Source organism: Mus musculus, chromosome 18 (genome assembly GCF_000001635.26).
Source record: "Mus musculus strain C57BL/6J chromosome 18, GRCm38.p6 C57BL/6J".
NCBI classification, from domain to species: Eukaryota; Metazoa; Chordata; class Mammalia; order Rodentia; family Muridae; genus Mus; species Mus musculus.
The window spans coordinates 56,913,979-56,935,074 of NC_000084.6; the positions used below are offsets into that span (position 1 = coordinate 56,913,979).

General features: G+C 43.1%; 1 protein-coding gene, 1 long non-coding RNA gene and 1 pseudogene across 4 annotated transcripts in view; 1 reads left to right on the forward strand and 2 right to left on the reverse strand.

Annotated features, from left to right (window-relative positions):
* Window positions 1–11,537, reverse strand: part of Marchf3 (membrane associated ring-CH-type finger 3) — a 163,800-nt gene extending 152,263 nt beyond the window's left edge. For all 3 annotated transcript variants that reach the window (NM_177115.3, NM_001374228.1, NM_001374227.1), the window contains exon 1: window positions 11,329–11,537. The gene's annotated coding sequence lies outside the window, so the exon portion shown is untranslated. The remainder of the gene's footprint in view (window positions 1–11,328) is intronic.
* Gm18087 (predicted gene, 18087) lies at window positions 1,382–2,111 on the reverse strand (annotated as a pseudogene).
* A 227-nt stretch (window positions 11,538–11,764) lies between the features above and the next one.
* Window positions 11,765–21,096, forward strand: part of Gm34632 (predicted gene, 34632) — a 42,578-nt gene continuing 33,246 nt past the window's right edge. Inside the window, exon 1 of the long non-coding RNA NR_166732.1 lies at window positions 11,765–13,144. This is a non-coding gene — a long non-coding RNA (predicted gene, 34632). The remainder of the gene's footprint in view (window positions 13,145–21,096) is intronic.

The following is a 21,096-nucleotide window of genomic DNA, read 5'->3' on the forward strand; positions in this document are numbered from 1 at the left end:
TTTATATTCCTATAAACTTATACTGTAAAATATACTAGATAGATTTATTGAGAAATAAATTATTTTAATCATTTTTTTTTCACTAAGCAAAGAGCATATACTTCTTGAGTACAAGAAGACATAAATTAGTACATTCAAACTCATTAGGGTTTATTGTGACGGTAATCAGAATAATCATTGATCTTGGCTCACTTCTCTGTCCTTAATTAGTCTGCATTGTCCCCTTTTTGTTTCTACCCATCGGCGGTGCCCACCAACTACATAGCCACCATCCCACAGGATTTCACAGTTATTTTTGAAGTGGTAGCATGCTGCAGATAGTTATATATGCCTCTTTCTCAGCGTCTATTCTATACCCCGCCTCTCCCAATACCTACATCTTTCTTGTTAACAGCATGTTAATTTGGCTCATCCTCCCCCCCCCCCCTTCTTGGGCACTGATCCATGGCCAGTGACTGATTGAGACGTGGCCATGTGAGCCGCTTCTGATTGGTGTGTGAGGACCCAAGTGGAAGTCTTTTAAGTCTCAGAAGGAAACTTTGAAATGGTGGGGGTGGTTCCAGTTTTCTGTGCTCTCAACATTGTCCTGTTTGTAAGTAACATCTAAACTGCTACAACCAAGTCACAGATATAAAAAGAGAAGAGTGGTCTGTGACAACAAAGGCAGGCCATGTAATCAGTCACTCTTTTTCTGTGCCCTGTATTTTACTTCAGACTTACATGTCTTTACCACACATGTGAACTGGATGCAAAAGACCTCCCAAGGAAAAAGAGCCTATACATGTCTTCTTCTCTGAGTGGGTCCCAGGCTAGAAGCAGGAGTCTCTCTCTAGTTCAGTGAAGTTTAAGAATTTTGGAATATAGGATAATACAGCATTTACCTCTGCGTCGCTGGGACAGTCCTACAGGCAAACACACGGGTTGCCTTGCCCTACCTGTTTCAAGATTTTTTGCTCTTATCGTTTACCTGTCTGCAACAGTTGTTCTCCAGATGCCTAAACACAGCATAGTTTTCATGGATCTTTTGTTCTGTAAGGTTGTCAACTAAGCCTTTAGCCCATTACAAGATTTTTCAACAGAGACCACACAAGAAAGTCACAGATCCCAGCACAAGCCAGGCATTAAGGAGCAGAAGCAGCTTCGTATTCTACTTAGACCAGAGGACTAAATTGGAGAACATCACCACCACCACCAACCGACAACGACGACCCCTAAACACTCCAGAGAAGGTTCGATTGCGAGTTAGAAGGCAGATTTACCTGAAAAGGAAACAGTCTTGGCCATTTGCTGCTTTTGTTTTTGTATTTCTTTCTGCAAGATTTTATTCAATGTCTTTACAGGACAAGGATAATATCCAGAAGCAGCTGCCAAGACCCTGTTATGCTGTAGGCAATGGCTGGGACACGACAGTGGCTCTGGTTTCCCGCCCTTCTGTTCCGAGATGGGGTGGGGGGATGGGAGGGTGGGCAGAATTTCATCATTGAGCTTCACAACGCTCTCAAGCAGCAGCCCCTTCGGGCCAATCTCACCTCTTGGGTCCCAGGGCAGCATGAGCTTCACTTTGATGCCCTGACACCCTGTCTGAGGAGCACACGGCACACAGAAGTGTCAACACAGTAGTTAGCAGGGTCTCTACTGTGGAGCATCAGCTCATCCACAATCTTCATGGACTCGGCTCTCTATCCTTGGAGCTTGCCAGTCACCACAACCTTGCAGCTCTTGACTCCTTTCTCCATAATGAACCACAGCACATCGCAGCAGGTCCTCATAGAGCAAGCCCTCCAAGGAGTTTGTAACATGGAGACTCTGATTGGACATAGGCACTCAGACCCCTTGGGGCCACTTTTTCTGCACAAAGTTCTACGTTGCCTTCAGGGAAGCAGAACCTCTTCTGGTTCACTACTACAGTCAACTCTGATCCCATGACCCTTCACACTAAGAACATCCTGTGTTCTGGGGGCTGAGATAATGATTTCTGCCCTGGTTGGTGTAACTCAGACTTCAACTACAGAGTAGCCAGCTTCAGCCAGCTCCTGAGTGAAAAACTCATTCAGTTCAGCTTTGAAGATGCCCTCAGCAACAGACTTCCTGTTCTTGGAAATCTGCATGGCCGTCTTGCCAATATGTGTCACCAAAAGGAAAGGCAACTGCTTGCTGTTTTTAATACTTGTATCCCTCCTACATTTATACATTGGAATCTAATCCCTAATAGGACAGTATCAGAAAATGGGGACTATTGGAACTAATTAGGACTACACCTTCATGAATGGCATTAGTGCCCCTATAAAGGAGGGCAGAGACTAGCAAACTTTGTCTGTCATATGACGTTACAGTGAAAAGGCCCCAGCTACAAGGAAGAAAGCCATCACCAGATTGCTAGCATCTTGCTCTTGGACTTCCCCAGCTCTAGACTTTGAGCAACACATTTTAGTTGCTTATAAATCATCCAATCTCAGGTATTTTGTTATGGCCGCCCAAAGAAACTAAGATACCATCAAAGAACATTGTTTACTTTCCCGAGTGATGTAAAAATAAGTAGTAGAACTTGGGAATATACTTATTTTTCAAAACAAAGCATAAGCCTGAGGAGCTGGGACAGGGTTAGTGTGTAGGGGAGATGATGACAAGGACCGGGGATATATTAAGAGATGGTATAATGTCTAATGATTCACAATATGCCAAGTCAGAATGGCTTAAACCCAAATTAACCATTTCAGTCTAATGTATACTTTCCTACAGCAAAATTACAGAATTATAAATTTGGAACATAAAGGCAAGCACAAATGTAACGCATACAGACTTTATAATTTCATACAGTATTTAAGAAACACTCCTTGGGTATAAGATGGGAATAGAAATGATGTCTCCGCTCATGAAAGGGGTGCCATCGGAACCCCACCCGATGTCTTCATTATTAATGCATAGCAAAGGAGAAACTCATGCATTGTGTAAATGCTATCTAAATGTGTAGATGTGGCCAGCACAAGAAAGCTGTAGAAAAATAGATGATTAGCTTAGGAACAATACAACCTAATTAGGCAGATCAGGGAGGGCAAACCGAGACATCGAAAAGAACAGCGAAGCGAGACAAGTGAGGAAAATTGAAAGTTACTGTCAATAATTTTTAAGAGAAAGGAAAAAGCCAACAGATAAAGGGGAATTCCACCACCGCGTGTGGGTAAGAATGGTGAGAACAGGTTCTGTGAAGCCAATTTCTCCTGTGCTGTATAAGGTTCTCAGAACAGCTAATATCTCCTCAGAAAAACGTGTGGAATGCTCGCACAAAGTCCATTGCGAATGGTCAGAATTGTAGTTACTTATGGGGAAGAGATTAATGCTAATACTGACTGTGAAAGAGCTTTTATCAGTAAGTGTTTTACCTGAAAGTAGGGGAAAATAATACACATGAAAGAAAATAGCAGAGGGTGGGGACTGAATTATAGAGAAAGGTTGAAATTAGGGGAATCTAAAAGCTTAAGGAATAACAGCTTCTGACCACGAGTATCTGTTTGTGAGGCATGCATCCAAAGTGTAAGAGGAATAAGTTTCTTTAAAAGAGTATAATATTTTAAACTTATTTTTCAAGATCATCGTATATGTCTACAATGTATTTTGATCATACTCACCCTGCTCTACCTTCCAACTCTTCCCATATCCCCACCACCACTATACCCACCACTACCTACTCCACTACCACAAGACCCACCACTACCTACCCCACCACCACAACATCCACCACTACCTACCCCACCACCACAACATCCACCACTACCTACCCCACCACCACAACATCCACCACTACCTACCCCACCACCAGTACACACACCTCACTACCACTCATCCCCTCCCAACTTTAAGGAAGGGAAGAAATTTCCTATTGAAATTTCAGGAGAAAAGATGGGATGCAGGAAAAGGATGGGATAAACTACAAAGCGCACTGCCACGGGAAGGATGCTCATTTGTTGCAGGCAAGAAGGTGAGTTTATTTGTATCACAGATGTTGGACTCTGCACTTTACTGGAGCCCCTCTCATGTCTTTCAGGCAGCTAGATCCGAAGGGTAAAAGGTAGCCCCCCCACCCCCCTATACAGAGAAATGATCCTGGTTTATATGAACCAAAACCAGTATCTGAGCTCATGTTGCTCATCTTCCCAGTGGCCTTGAACATCTAAATGCCTTTGGATTTAAACTGTTCAACTTTCTAACGTCTTCTTGGAAGATACAAGAATAAAGCACATATATTAAGTGATACTCAATTTCCCAGATAAGACAGATAATCCCGGTTCTTGATCTCCCGAATCCTCTAAGGTCCCATAGGATCTAACATGAAAGAGCTATCTTAATGGCTTTATTTCAGACAGTTATGCTTAATTCGATTGAACTATAAGCTCTTGAATGCATGGTCTACACATGACTTCAGTAATGCAACTCCTTGCACTTAACTTATCTAAGTCACTAAACTTCAACAGCTATGTTGAGGGGGCTTCCTCAAGGAAAAGGGATTTACAAATGAAAACTATTATAAAACCTCATCTCTAAGCTAAAAATATACTTCAATGATTATTTTTAAAAGTTCCTCAACACAGTAAATATGGAGGACAGTGGCTACTTGGCTCATCAGGATCTTGCTCCTCAAAGGGCCCCCAAATCTCCCCACCAATGCTACCTAGTCACTTACACTGGACAGTGAAAGGAACTAAGGCATCAGTGGCTTCAGAAGACAAGAGTGAGGCAGCCCTAAGTGTGGAAGAAAAGCTGCCTTTTAGGATCTAACAAGGGGCACAAGAACAAGAATGGTCATGGGGAATGGCAGAGAGAGGGAGAGAGAGGGGGAGAGGGAGAGGGAGAGAGAGAGGGAGGGGGAGAGGGAGAGAGGGAGGGGGAGAGGGAGGGGGAGGGGGAGAGAGGGAGGGGAGAGGGAGAGAGTTAAGGGGAGAGGGGTAGGGGGAGAGGGGGAGGGAGAGATTCTTTAAGAAGTCATAACAGGCAGGTAGTGAGGTAGTGAGAGGAGGAGGTAAGGCAAGAATGAAGTAAAGGAACTTTGAAGGTGGAGCATGATGGATGAGCATTTAATGAAGGGCCAAGCCTGGTCCTACAATTCTGTTTCTGCCACTCTTGTTCTTTAGGGTAGATGTTTTTATGCACACTCTTTGGAGGCCCAACAATGTCCATTTATAGTTCTTTGTAGCACCTAGTGCACATAGACACTATTTTTTTGCCAAGCTTTCTTGAGAGATTATAAGATAGCAAATAGTTCCCCTGCCTTTAAGGGGTTCCAGGCTGGAGAGGAGAGTGCAGGAGACAAGGGCAGATGAGATCATTAGTCCACATGGGAGCACATACAGAAAAATCTCCCCAAAGTGTTAACATGTGAAATGAATTTTGAGCTAGCTAAGAAGACAAGAGCTAATAGTCAACTGTAATTCTTCTTAAAATAATAATGTCTGCCCATGACAGGTACTTAATTAGTATTTGTTAATTAAGTTTTAGCTTATTTTGATTTCTAGGCTGGGAGCTAGTTCTTATCATATTTGTTTTTATGTCATCTAAAAAGATAAATCTATCTATGATAAAGTGTAAGAGCACAATTTTAAAAAAATATTGTATGTACATGGGGGCTGGAGAAATGGATCTGTGGTTAAGAGCACTTGGTCCTCTACAAGAGGACCATTCCCAGCAAACACATCACATGGTAAGTTCCCACCTGTTTGTACCTGCAGTTCCAGGGGATCTATGTCCTCTTCTGGCCTCTGTGGGCACCAGGCATGTATATCATGCACAGGCATACATGCAGGTGAAACATTTATAAACACAGAATAAAACAAACAAAAAATATTGAATCTTGGAACCAGATATGGTGGAGCACTGCCTGCAATCCCTACATTCAGGATGCAGATGCAGACAGATCTCTGTTGAGCCTGAGGCCAACCTGGTCTATACAGTGAGTTCTAGGCCAGACAGGGCTCCACGGTGAGACCTCAGCTCTAAAGAAAATATTGGAAAACACACTCATAATTTTCCAATTATATGCATCTTCTTGTTCTATTTATTTCATAGCAAAAAAGTTTTCAGAACCTTCAAAAAGAGCACATTTTGCTCACTTGAAATATGTGTGTGTTTTAGCATAAAATATACTTGGCAGGTCCTAATATAATTGGATGGCTACGCCTTGCAAAAACTTGATTTCTTTTTAATCAAATTTTTAGAACCATACTGGGTTTCTTGCCAGGGCTGCAATAGTGAGCAATAAATACATCATTAGATCAATGGTGGTCTGATGATGGATTACTCAAAAGATATTTCCAGCCAAGAAGAATAAGATCAGACATCTTATTGTGCAAAGATTAATAAAATATTGTTTAAAGCACAGATACCAAGTTAAATATAACAGGGAAGGAAACACTGCAAAACAGAACGGAACAGTCAGGGGTTTATGATGTAGTGATATTGATCGTGGATTTTCCCAAGTACTTGAGACCAGCCACACTATTATATATGCCTCTGATTAGACCTTGAGATGAGAAGGAAAAAAGTTATAAAAAAGAAACTAACCAGGGGAAGGCCTGCTGCTAGAATAAATTATTAAAAGCAAACAGGGTGAGTGGGTTGTAAAGACAATATAAAACAGAATCAATGCCCGCAAGAAACCCCAAACCATCCACGCTTCTATAAATTTCTTACCACTCTGTCTGGCATTTCACTGGAGGTATTTCTTTCCCACACCCTCCTCATCCCGCCCCCACCCCTGACCCTTCACTCTCGGCCCAGTTCTTTTTTCAGAGCTCAGCATTTGTTTTTCTTGTGTAACCCAGGCCCTGCTGTCTACAGCTATGTTTTCAGCTTGTATTAGCAGTGTCTGCGAGGCCACAGATGAGTGCATCTGTCACTTCATTCATCTGGATCTTAAATATAACACTGACACTGTAAGCCGGGGACATCGAGGGTGATGCACATATCACTATTACTTCAATATCATCCTTCTCTAGTTTTCTTTTTCCTTATTGTTAAATCCACAAAGCTAAAGCTACGCTGCAGGTTCTCTAGCTCAGCAACTGAGTACCACTAGACTGGCAAAGGTAGGAATGCAAAAGGGTATTCAAAATGGTTGAAATTTATGTATTAGGGGATGTTAGAACAGATTGACTTGAAAGGTGAGCCATTACAAAAATGATTTCACTGTGGGAATAAGGGTAAAGAAAAAAGGGTCAAACACTTGAAAAGAATTTGTCAAATGAAAGTTAGATGCCAAAAGTGTGCCATGGTTTAAAAAAAAAAAAATTAAAGAATTGTTACACAGAAGCTCGTAATGACCTATGGCCCAGTTTCAAGAAAGGCTGCATTCTACTGTAGTTGCTTGCTTTCTCCTCTCCTCTCCTCTCCTCTCCTCTCCTCTCCTCTCCTCTCCTCTCCTCTCCTCTCCTCTCCTCTCCTCTCCTCTCCTCTCCTCTCCTCTCCTCCCCTCCCCTCCCCTCCCCTCTCCTCCCCTCCCATCCCCATCTGCCTGTCTGCCTAAAGAGGGAATAAGTCAGTGCTGTTGTCTGGGGGGCTGTGGTATACCTCAGGTTTTACAGCCACTCTAAATCCGTCAACTCATGCAGAAGCTTGGAAAATGGAGTGTAAGTAATATTTCTGTTAGTGTAGAAACAGTAGTATTAGTATAACGTGGCCACAGACAAAAATAGCATGAGACTGAAGTGTGGGTCCAAAGAATTCCTCATGTAGGCTTTGTCCCCAATTGTGCTCCGTGACCTTTCGCAAACTATTTGCCTCTCTATGTCAAGGTTGGCTGATTAAGCTCGGGGTCACCCAAATATTCATCACACACGCTGGTTAACTTCATAAGGAAAACTTAGAAAGTCAAGTCCAATAGAAAGAGAAATGGAAAGGAAAATGGTTTCAGAAGATGTGTTCTCACAAAGTAAACACAGGCAGGCAGCTCACAGTGTAAGACCAACATCCGACTTACTGGTATTGTCTTGAAGCATGACAGACAGAAGCCACGCCTCATGCTTTTGTGGCCGTTCTTTGCTCATCTGGAACTAAGGGGGGGGGGGGAATCATTGTCCTCTAAAGATTGTTGAGTGGCCTATCAAATGCCAAGTAGTCCTCAGAACAGAAATTGCTCCATAAACGTGTCCGTAATGATCCAATGATCTGGAACTATATAAGTCAATCTCTCAACCTACTTAAATCCCTTCGTCATCAAGGAAGTAAATAGTCTTGACATTTCTGACCTCTGAGATTTTTTTTTTTTAAACTTGAATGTTAGAGAGGACAACTTCTGATACAGACACATTCTCTTTCAAACCTCACCTAAAAGTCTAATGTAGACAATTTTATCAGTATGGAATAGAAGAACGAAACACAGAATGCACATGTCAGGATCAGAAGGTTGAGTAAAAAAAGACTAATTGTTAATAATTTATAAATAAAAACTAACCCAGATTTCAGTAAGAATACAGCTAAACAGTGTATTTTCAATTTCTGAGGAACAGCTTAAAGTAAATCTAAATTAACTTTCAGAGTGTATCATGGTGGGTGGGGCTCATGGCTGGTCAGCCAAGTAGCTAGAGTTTCCCGAGGAAACACTTGATTCCGTTTAAGTCCGTGCTAGCCCTGATTATGTGCATACTTCTGTCCTAGCACCAAGAGATAAAAAGGGCTCTCTTTTCATCTCTTGGAGAAATGAAGGAACGATGTGCATTAGGGTTGGCCGAGTCAGCCCAGAACATCCCAGCATCTCTGGTACAGAAACAGACAGCAGAGACCCAAGACTGAGGTGAGGTATTTATTATCTTGCTTCTCCATCTAGACTTCCTTAAAATTGGGGCCAATTCAGAATAGGAATGACTGAAGATTACAGGCACAGGGCAAAGAGGCCTTTGCTGAGAGAGTTAAACTATCAATTTTATAAGGCCAGTAAATACCACCTGGAATTTCTGAATAATCAATTGTGTCAACTCATAGATCATGTTATTTTATTTCCTAAACACCATTCCAGTACTTCTTGATGTTCAAGTTCAAGTCCCTCGTATCAGAACACGTCTTGAGTGCTTGAAAATGCAGATTCCTAAGCTACCCTAGGCCCCAGAAGTAATTCTAGGACAAGAACAGAATTCCCATGGGGCTATTCAGTTTATTTGGAGGATTCATGTGAAGCCAGGAGGATCTGTATAGCCCTTCATACATTTAGACATATATATTAGGGATTTACGTATTTCATCCAAATTTTATGTAACATAAAAACAAAAACACTTGTGATGGATTCTTAAAACCACTCCAGTTTATAATGAACACCACTATTAAACTGTAATCAAGAACATAAAATGACTGTGAAAAAGATCAACTGTGCTTCATGAAGGTGCTGTCCCTATTGTCACTAAAAGTAACTATACCATTAAAGGAATTTATAGCTTTTTTAAGTATCAGTCACTTGCCAGCAGGAACTTAACAAGCTGTTATAATAATACTCCTCCCATACTTTTTTAGTCATCAGAATTTTTATGATAAAGCCTTTTTATTATTTTTTAAGCTACACATTGTGAACCATTGTTACTAGTGATTAGGCCAAATATGAACTGATTTCCAGGGTATCAATTCCTAAAGGCATGTTTCATTAGGATTAGTAAGGCAATCTTAACTTCAGCCTTGGCAGTAAAGTTCTATTTACTTTTATTAAACTGTGTGTGTGTGTTCAAAACAATTTATTTTTAGTACATCCTCTGAAGCAAAAGACAACAGTTTGTGATATACATGTTACTGCCAACCAACCTTGCTGTCGAGGTAACAACCACAGTTCTTCTCAGGGGATTTTTTTCTTCTTCTATAATTCCCCCTCCTAAATTATGGCTACAATTATATCAGAAAATACTCCCCCCTGTTCTAAGAGACACCATTCCCTGCTTCACCCTCATTAAAGCTGTAAGTTCTGGCCAAATAATAGCTGAAAATAGAAGTCAAGCGAAAGGCTTTGTTTGTAGCGTGTTGTTTTCCTAAGGATTGCCCCCTACCCACTATCCACCCCAGTGTTCTGGCTGAAGTGTACATGCTATGTTTTAACAGATGGGCTGGCTGGCGGCGGCTGGGCTGTAAAACAGGAACGCGGAATCTGTACTGAGTGGTATTGAACTGAGTGCTCGTAAAGTTTACGGACATATACTGACTCAGACAGACCAGACAAGAGTCAGACATGCTTACACATACAGGACAATATATACCTTATAGCTAAGCGCGTTCATCTCTATAAGCGAGAGGAAGTTCAAGGCTGAGTTAATTCTTTATATATTTCTACCTCAGCCCCCTATCAATCCTGCACATAGATTCAGATATATGCACTTGTACATCCATATATGACATAACTCAACGTTTTATGTATTATAAAAGACAGAACTATTCCCAACACCAGAGCCAACTCTCCATAGTCTTCTTAATAAGCTCTCATTCAAATCAAATAAGAATTGCAAGGCAATATTGCACTGAATTCTATTTAGTCCACACAGAATATAAGCTGCATGCAACTGCACTCAGAAAAAAAAATCAAGCTGCATTTACTACAAGAGGAAACGGGGGACAGTGTAACCTGAGCTTAGCAACAAAGTGTCAGGTCTAACCTTGAATCCTCAGTTGTCAGTTCTTGCCACAACTTCATCACGTAAAACACGCAGGTGTTTTAATGAACACCACCAAAACAGGCTGGGGGACACCCAGCCTGGTGTTGGCCTCTACGCTCCCTGCTGGTCCTAACCAAGTTCCTCAGACACACCTTGTAGCAGATGCGGAGGTCTGAGCAACCCGGGAAGAGGGGCGCACATTCAAAGGCTGACAGGAAGCAATTACTTCCCAAAGTTTAATGTTCAGCACCGCTGTCATTTTCTTTGGATCTGCAGAGTACGAAAGAGGCCTGCTACTGTCCCCAGCGGGTCCCTCCAGTTCTCAGTCGGAACGCGACCAGCGCTCGCTGCGCACGCCGGCTCGGGCGCCGGTTAATGTTTAGGAACCACTCTCAAGCCATCTAGGAACTGCTGTGTGCGCACCGAGGTGTCCCCGCGCGCCCGTGTCGCCGCCGCAGAGGGGCAGGGGCGCGTCTGGGACCTAAGGGTGGCAACCACCAACGCCAAGTCGGTTCCGACGCACAGGCATGTCCTGGGCCGAGTTGGGATGCTTTGAAAACCAGAAGTTCGGGAGCCGGGACGCTGACAGAGAGTAAGTGTCTCCTGCCTTGCCTTGCCCTTCCACAGCCGCCACGCTCCCACCCGCCAGCACCGACGCGGTCTTCGGCTCGCTGGCAACCCGGCGCGGAGGAGCCGCTTTCACGGCGCGGCTACTCACCCTCCTGGCCCAGTAGAGACGCCAAATCCACGCCCCTGCAGCAGATCCTCAGTCCCAAGTTGCCCGGAACCGCCGGCTGCTCTTGCCCCGCCGCACCTGGGCGCATTGGCTCTGCGGGGCACCTGACGGGGATCGCCGCAAGCTCGGCGGTCGCCTGGCTCAGCAGTCGCCCAGAGCGCGCTGGCAAACCACGGACCCGCTCAGCGAATGAGGCGGAACACAGCGCAGCGCTGACTAGGCTCCGAAGGGGGCGGAGCCCTGGGGCGGGGCCAGCCTCGGGCCAGCCCCTGTAAGGCGGGGCGTCTACTAGTGTTTGACTGGCGGAGGCCATAGCCAATCGTCAGGGCACCAGGATCCTTGGAGGCCGTAGGAGGTGCCTAGAGCGTAGTCCCGCCCCTCACTCAATGTCCAATCGCTTGCGGCTGAGCGTTGGCCCGGAGACGCTCTAGCTGCCCGCAAGTTGGCAGTTGTGAAGTGCGGTGGTGGTGGTAAGTGTAGTGGTGGTGGCGACGGCGTCGTCTGGGGAGGCTCCTGCATGGTCTGATGCTGTGTGACCCGAACGCCCCGGGAACGAGGCTGCGGCCAGGGAAGGCTCTTGCTGACAGACCGTAGGAGTTCCCAGAACCATCGCGAATGGGCACGCTGCGGGAAAACAACCCTCACATCTGACACCAACAGGAGGCAAGGAACTTAGCCCTAAAGGCGCCCTAGTCATGGGAGGACTCTGAGTACTCAAACAGACTGAGTCTCACAGGTCCAGCTACACTGGAGACGGTTCGGTTCTAAGCTCGTTCTGGCGGTTGTCTCCGAAACAAGGACTCTGGCTCAGCCAACCTCTGGGAAAGTACAAAGCAAGACTCTCCTTTTCCTTCCACACCGCCAGGGACATTTTAACAAAAGCCTGGTTCTTCCCATGCCCAAAGGCGCCCCATGCATTTCCTATTCTCCACAATGGGTTCTGCTGCTGTCTGCTGGCTCCTCCAGGAATATCGAGAAGCCAAACCATCCAGTCTTCTTGGACAGAAAACCGCAGCAGTGCAAGCAAGCCACATCCATCGGACTCTGCATTCCCCACTTTACCCTTTGGAAAACCTTGATTAGGCTGATGGTGTGAAGCTGCCCATAGTTGGTAATAGGGAGTGCACTGGGAGCCTTTAGGTCTGGCCTGAATGGTATTTTTGGCCAGGTTTTAAGATCAAACACACACACACACACACACACACACACACACACACAGAGAGAGAGAGAGAGAGAGAGAGACAGAGACAGAGACAGAGACAGAGAGACAGAGAGAGACAGACAGAGAGACAGACAGAGAGAGATTGAAGGGAATGGAGAGTCAAAAGCAGATATTTGAGTATTGCTGTCTAAGGCTTAGAATATGAGCATGTCTTAGACTATCTTCTTGGACTGGGTAGATCCAATCAGTGCTTAGACCTGTACTTGTGCATCCAACTCAAGTTAAAAGGAATGCACAACAGGACAAGAAAGGGACCAAACTTGCTAATGGTCTGCCAATCACGTGTCCCCCACCTCCATACTCTTGCTTCTAACCCAAACACTTCAGATCACTGTCTCAGTTCTGAGAAACTCTAAGGGATTATGTAGCCATTTAGTACAGGTGACTGACTATTCATGTGTGAGAGAGCCACAGGTGTAATTTCAATGGCCATCTGACTTCCACAACTTCCTCCTTTATAACTCATGTCTCATGAAAAGGTTCTGATGAGGTCACCAGGGAGAAGGAAGGTAAAAGGCCAGCTTTCATCTGGCAAGAAACGAAACAGCACCAGCAGCAGAGAAAGCTGCGACTCAGGTGAGCTCTGTCATGGGTTTGGTTTAAACTCTGTGGAAAGAGGTTCGCAGGCAGGTTCTCAGAAGGGGAAAAATGGGACCTTAACAAGCTGTAGAAAAAATTAGTGATCTTAAAGTGCACATTAAGTTCTTTCTTCCTTACTGAACCACAAAGACTGGTAGCGATAAGATTCAATTCCAGCAGTCACTAGCAGCTATGGAGTGACTAAAGGGAATGACCTTTGCCTACAAAACTTTAGAGGTAGATAAGGTGAAGAGAATATAAGAATCTCTATTCATATTGGGATGGAGTGGGATTGGGGTGAGGACAGGTCTGGAGATCTCAGAAAAGAAGGTCCAGACGACTACTCCCCGGTTCTAGTAGTGTGTCTGTCAGAGTTCCTCAGTGTGACAAAATACCCAAGGAAGTGTGTTGTATTGGCTTACAGTTAGAGTTCATGATCTCTTGATCTCTTTGGGCCCTTGGCAGCATGGTGCCTCATGGGGGAAGCCCTAGGTAGAACACCACCACACACTCCAGTGGTGACCAAGAATAGGGGGTTGGACAGAGAAGGGAGACAGATGGAGATGCCCCAGTGTCTTTTCCACGGGCCCTGCTTCCTAAAGGGTTTGCAACCTCCTGATAGTGCCACAGGCTGGAAACCAACCCTCCAACCCGTGTGTCTTGGATCCAAACTACAGTAAGCAGGAGACCTTCAATCTTCTGTTTGCTTTCACGGCCCTCTGGAAGCCCCTTAGCTGAGGGCTGCCATGGAACATCATCTTTAGCTGGGATAATCAGGAAGCTGCCATGGAAGAACTGTATTTCTTTGGACTTTTTCCATTCACACTTACGATGTAACGAGAAGTTGACTATCAGTGCTCATCATGATCACACCCTCTGAGGGTTTCTCACTGGTGCTAATTGTTATTTTAAAACCCTCTTTTGGCTGGTAGGATGGCTCAGACAGTAAAGAGTATTTTGCTACTAAGTCTGAATACCTCAGTTCTACCCCTGGGCCCCACTTAGGGGAATAGAAGTGACTTCCCTCAAATTGACTTCTTACCGCCACATGTGCACCATGGTGCATGTGCATGGGTGTGTGTACACCCCCCCAACGATTATAATATTAAAATATTAAAAATAATTTTAGTAGAGAGAGTGAAGCCCTTGTGATATATAGGTTTGTTTAAGAGCACTAGGAGCCAACCACTGGCTGATGATTCTACATAAAGTCTCATTTACATTAGTTGCTGAGGGGAAAATAAAAGAAATTTCCTCTAGTTAATAAGAAATAGATAGCTTTTCTTTTTTTAAAAAAAATTATTTATTATATGTAAGTATACTGTAGCTGTCTTCAGACACCCCAGAAGAGGGCATCAGATCTCATTATGGATGGTTGTGAGTCATCATGTGGTTGCTGCTTGGTTTTGAACTCAGGACCTTCAGGAGAATAGACAGTGCTCTTAACCCCCGAGCCATCTCTCCAGCCCAAGAAATAGATAGCTTTTATGTTGAATTTTCCATTTCTTCTATAGATAGATAGATATATCTACCCATGGTTCTTAGATTAATTGTACATCTCAGTTTTTGTTTAAGAATGAATGATATATCTGTTTCTGTTACTGTGACTTTTAAAAAAGAAGTGATCAAAGCAACTTGGGGAAGAAAAGGTTTATTTCATCTTACAGCTGATACTTTATCATCCACACAGTCAGAGCAGGAACTTGAGGCAGGATCATGGAGGTAGGAACTGATGCAGGAGCCACACAGGAATGCTGTTTACTGGCCTGCTTTGCTTATGGCTTGCTCAGCTTGTTTTCCTAAACCAAGACCACAGGCCCATTGGTGGCACCACCCACAGTGGGCTGAGCCCTCTTACAGAAATCACTAAGAAAATACCTCCCAGACTTGCCCAGAGTTGATCCTATCTAGGTATCTTCTTAATTAAGATTTCTTTTTAAGCCGGGCGTGGTGGCGCACGCCTTTAATCCCAGCACTCGGGAGGCAGAGGCAGGCGGATTTCTGAGTTCGAGGCCAGCCTGGTCTACAAAGTGAGTGCCAGGACAGCCAGGGCTACACAGAGAAACCCTGTCTCAAAAACCCAAAAAAAAAAAAAAAAAAAAAAAAAAAAAAAAAAAAGATTTCTTTTTAAATGGCCCTAGCTTGTGTCAAATTAACACTAAAACTAGCCAGCACAGAAAAGACAGCCCATTTATACGACTTTCACATCCCCACACCATCTTTTTAAAGTTAAAAACATTTTTGTTTTGAGATTAAAATTTATACAACATTTCTTCTTTTTCCTTTCCCCCCTTTAAGCCTTCCCGTTATACTGCTCCCTGATCTCTTTCAAATTCATGGTCTCTTTTTTCATTAGTTGTTATCACATGTATATGTGTGTAAATATATAAATATAATCTGTTGGCTCTATATAATGTTACTTGTATTTTTTTTGTTTTGTTTTGTTTTTTGTTTTTCGAGACAGGGTTTCCCGTATAGTCCTGGCTGTCCTGGAACTCACTCTGAAGTCCAGGCTGGCCTGGAACCCAGAAATCCGCCTGCCTCTGCCTCCCGAGTGCTGGGATTAAAGGCGTGAGCCACCACACCTGGCATTACTTGTACTTTTTAAGGGCTGACCACTTGACACTGGATAACCAATTGGTTCCACACCATCTTTGATTTTCATTGTGTTGTATTTTTATTTTATTTTTATTGTATGCAGTTTCTACAAAAGCCTATCACTTGGACACAAGACAGAACATTCCTTTAGTTGCTAGCTCCCGTAATAATCTATTGAGTTTTGGGTTATCCTGATATTCTGTGAGTGGAAACAAGATCACTTCCTGTATTAGGAACTTAGGCTAACACTGTCCATAGGAAACAAAAAGACACCCCCCACCCCCCCACCCCAGGTCTGGGTGCGAAAGCCACTTGTTTACGTCCTGCCCATTTCATAAAAGTTCTTCCACTCAAAGGGGTGAGAAGTTTGTGGAATGGCTTAAGGATAAAAAAAGTGCTATAGCCAGGTTGGATGGCAGACCTACTTTTAGCGTTTTGAGAATTCTTCACACTGATTTTAAGATGTGCTCGTTTGCAATCTTACTATCAGTGAATGAGGGTTCAACCTTCCCCACATCCTGCCCAGCATTTGTTATCACTTGTTTTGTTGGTTTTCACTGTTCTGACTGGGGTGAGATGAAATTTCAAAGTAGTTTTAATTTCCATTTTTTTCTCTAATTGCTAAGGATGTTGAATACTTTAAAAGATCTTTCTCAGCCATTTGTATTTCCCCTTTTGAGGACTCTGGATCTGAAACCCATTTTTAAGTTGGGTTGTTGATTTCTTGATTTTTTTTTTTAAGTTCGTTATATATTCTGAATAGTAATACTCTTTTTTTAAAATATTTATTTATTATATGTAAGTACACTGTAGTGTGTCTTCAGACACTCTAGAGGAGAGGATCAGATTTTGTTATAGATGGTTGTGAGTCACCATGTGGTTGCTGGGATTTGAACTCAGGACCTTTGGAAGAGCAGTTGGCACTCTTAACCACTGAGCCAGCTCACCAGCCCCAGTAATACTCTCTTAGGTAATTAACTGCAAAGGCTCTCTCCCACTTTGTAGGCTTCCTCTTCACTGTTTCTTGTATTGCACAGAACTGTCTTGTTCTATGTCTGCTTTTTCTGTTGTTGGTCCTAAGGAAATGGTGTCTGATTCTGAAAGTCCTTTCCGATACCTGTATCTTGTAAGGTACTATGTTTTCTTCTAGCAGTTCCCCTTTGGCATCTTTGGTCCATTTGTAGTTGGTTTTTATGCAGAAGGGGAACAGATACAGGTCTAATACTTCTGCTCTATGTGGTCATCCAGTCTCCCCTGCACCATTTATCAAAGATGCTGCCTTTTTTTTCCAGTGTGCATTTTTGACATCTTTGTCAAACATCTGATGGCAATAGTTATGTGTTTGGGTCTTGTATTTTGTTCCATTGGTCTGCATGTCAGCCTCTGTGCCGAGTAACATGCTGGGTTTTTTTGTTTGTTTGTTTGTTTGTTTTTGTTTTTGTTTTTGTTTTTGTTTTTGTTTTTTACCATGGCTCTGTAATATTGCTTGTCATCCCTCCAGCACTGTCCCCTTTTCTCAAAATTGCTTTGGCTACCTGGGGTCTTATGTTTTCCTATGAATTTTAGGACATTTTCTATTTCTGTGAAGAACGTTTTGGGATTTTGGCTGGGATTGCATTGCGTCCGTAGATTGCTTTTGGTGAGATGGTTGTTTTTACAACATTACTTCTGCCAAACTATGAACATGGGGTGTCTTTCCATCTTTCATGTCTTTCACAACCTTTTTCTTTTGAAATTTAAAGGACTTGATATTGTACTCCAGTATTCAATGCCACTCTATTCACAATAGCTAGGAAATGGAAACAACCTAAACGTCCTTCAACTGATGGGTGGATGATGCATATACACAATGAAATTCTATTCAGATATAAACAAAAATATAGAATTTTCAGGTGAATGGATAAATGGATGGAATTAGAGAAAATATTCTACTGATTGAGGTAACCCAGACTCAGAGAGACAAATGCTACATATTCTAACTTGTTGATGGCAGACCCAACTAGAGATAGGGATAGAGTTTTAGATATAGAGATATAGGGATAGAGATAGAGGTAGAGATATAGCAGTTCGGGTAAAAAACGCTCTCAAGAGCCATAGGCTACCTAATAAAAACTAATTAGACATAAAGCCCACTCGTTAGGAGGGAATTCATGTCTGGTACTGTAAACCTAGCCAACTACCTGTGGCTGGTGACTATCATTGACCCTAAAAGGAACTAACTATGCTTTCCCAAACAAATAAAATTTCTGTTTTCTAAATACTTATCCTTATACCCACAGATATACTTTATACCTCTTAGCTCTAATTAGAGGGTTGGGTTTTTTTTTTTTTTTGTTTTTTTGTATTGTTTTGTTTTTTTTGGGGGGGGAGACTATTACAAACATCCACAATTGGTCAAAATACAGAAAAACACTGACCACTGGATTCTCAACCCCAACTGATACATCCATATCACAAATTCCACACCCAAGGCTTAGGGAACATTGTAGAAGAGGGGGAAGAAAAGTTGGAAGAGTCAGAGGACCAAAATGTCTACTGTGAGATTGTAACTTCTATGTAGGACAGAGGGTTAGACCCATAAACTCTCAACAAATATGACTGTCTAAACACAACCTGAACAATAACAATACCAACTGACATACAAATGTGGAGGGAGGAATCTCATAAGGCCCTAGCCTTAGATGGAGAATCACAATTAGTGGCTGCTGGGAGAAGGAGGGTCAGTCTTCTCCAGGGCTAAGTCTCTTTATAGGTTATCCAAGCCTAAGCAATCAGCCATAAACATATACACATATATACACATATGAGCAACACAAATGGACTCAATAGGACACACACACAATCACTAAGGCAGGCACTGGGGAGGGCACAGAAGGACCTGGCAGAGGGGTGGGAATGATGTAAATACAGTGCTCATGCATAAGATTCTAAAAAACATATTTTGAAAAGAATGGGAAGAATCAGAACCACGATGCAGATTTTCTCTTTGTGGATGTTAAGCAAATTTGTTTTTAGGGACCACCATCCCTCTCTGACAAGCTATACTTTCAAAAGGCTATGACTGGTAAGAGTCATGAGTTCCAATCTGAACAGCTGTCATGGCGAGTGCTTCTGGCAGCCACTTAACCTCTGTTTACCCTTTCTTCGTTGGCTGTAAAACAGCTGGCAGAATTGTCTTACTGTGTTTAGCTGCTCAAGGGGGACCCCATGACAATGGTTACTATACACTGCAAATGCTTTGTGTTTATCGTGGTACTGACTGCTGAAAAGGGGAAGGATGTGAGGGTGAAATGGGGAAATAGTGCGCTCTGGACAATTTCCTACATATGCAATTTCTATCTGTTTAGTTCTCATTGGACTCTTGTCCTATAAATGGAAATAAGGGGAAAGGCCCTTTACCATCCTCCTTTGATTGCCAAGCATTTAAAAAGATGCTAAAGAGAATGCATACTGTGTTGGGTAGGGTTTTTTTGTTTTTTTGTTTTTTGTCAACATAAGCTAGAGTCATCTGAGAAGAGGGGACGTCAATTGAGAAACTGCTTTCATCAGATTGGCCTATGGCAATGTCTTGATTGATAATTGGTGTAGAAGGGCTTAAGCCACTGTGGGCAGTGCCAGGTCTTGACAAGTGGTCCTGGGGTGTGTAAGAGCACAGACTAAATAAGCCATGGGAAACAGATCAGTGTTCATCTGTGGTCTCCGCTTCAGGTCCTGGCTAGCCTCTACTCAATGGACCATGACTTAAGATATGTCAGCCAAATAAATTCTTTCCTTCCCAGGTTGCTTTAGGTCATAGCTCTTTTGTGTGTTTGCTTGCTTCTTTGTTTCTTTGTTTGTGTTTTGAGACAGGGTTTCTTTTTGTAGCCCTGGTTGTCCTGGAACTCCCTCTGTAGATCAGACTGGCCTCAAACTCAGAAATCCACCTCCTGAGAGCTGTAACTAAAGGCATGCATCACCACTGCTATACAATATATATAGTATACTATATAGTATTTATGCCTGCAAGAGAAAAGCCAACTAAACACACACTGCAAGGACTGGTGGGAGGGTTCATCAGGTAAAAGTCCTTGATGTACAGCCTAGTAACTTGAGTTTGATTCCCAGAAAAGAGGAAGGAGAGGATCTATTGCACAAAGTTGGCACATGTAAAATGGCCTCTCTCTCTCTCTCTCTCCCTCTCTCTCTCTCTCTCTGTCTCTCTCTGTCTCCTCTGTCTCTCTCTCTGTCTCTCTCTCTGTCCCCTCTCTGTCTCCTCTCTGTCTCCTCTCTGTCTCCTCTCTCTCTCTCTCTCTCTCTCTCTCTCTCTCTCTCTCCCTCTCTCTCTCTCTCTCTCTCTCTCATACACACACACACACACACACACACACACACACACACACACACACTTTCAAAAGGAGATAATATATAATCAAAATGGAAAGAGTTGAAGCAGATCTAGAGTTGGAAAATATGCTTCCATTCCCTCCATCTCTTTCAACATAGATTTACTTTGAAAATTGTCCACATTTTTTTTTAAGGGCCACCGAAAAGATCTTGCACAGAAATGCAAAATTTCTAAATCCCTGCCAGAAGCTATAGACTCTTAGCAGCTTTGCCTGGGAATCATTCTGAAACCTTGAACAAGTCATTAACTTCATTAATCACTTCCCATGTATGACAATGAAGCAATATTTCTGACCAATTTCACACAGATGAGAGAGATAACTAATGAAGCAGTCTGAAGTATTAATTTCTGCACAGACTACAAAATGTCATGGAGGTGTTTCTGGCAAACTGAAGTGTGGTGTTAGTCTGGACACATCGACTAGGAGAGAACTTCCTAAGATATTTTGGTGGCACAGCATCTTCAGCCCGTGTGTCATCCACCACCCACGGAACAATGCGCTCTTCTTCTACTTGGATGCCAAAGCAACTTCTCCATTTGAGGGTTAGATTGGTACTGATCCAACCACGATAAAATGCGCTAACAGAAATGAGTAGGGAAGAACAGTTTTTGTTCCATAGAAACTTGGGATTTCAACATACATTCTCAGAAGAAAAACTACAGTCAATTTCTTAAAAAAATTTATACCACTAAGGACTAACCACGATGGAGGACGCTAATGATCTAGAAAAATGATGATCTGGTGTAAAACTACAGAAGCTGGCCAGGAGTCGACTAAGGGAAATTCAGAACAAACATGCTCCTGGCTTTGAAACTTCCTACTGAAGCTGGACACAGCGATGCATGCCAATAATCCCAGCACTGGAGTGACAGAAACAGGGGGTTCCCTGAACTCGAAGCCAGCCTTGTCTACATAGTGAGTTCCAGGACAGCTAGGGACTACATAGTGAGATTCTGTCTCAAAACA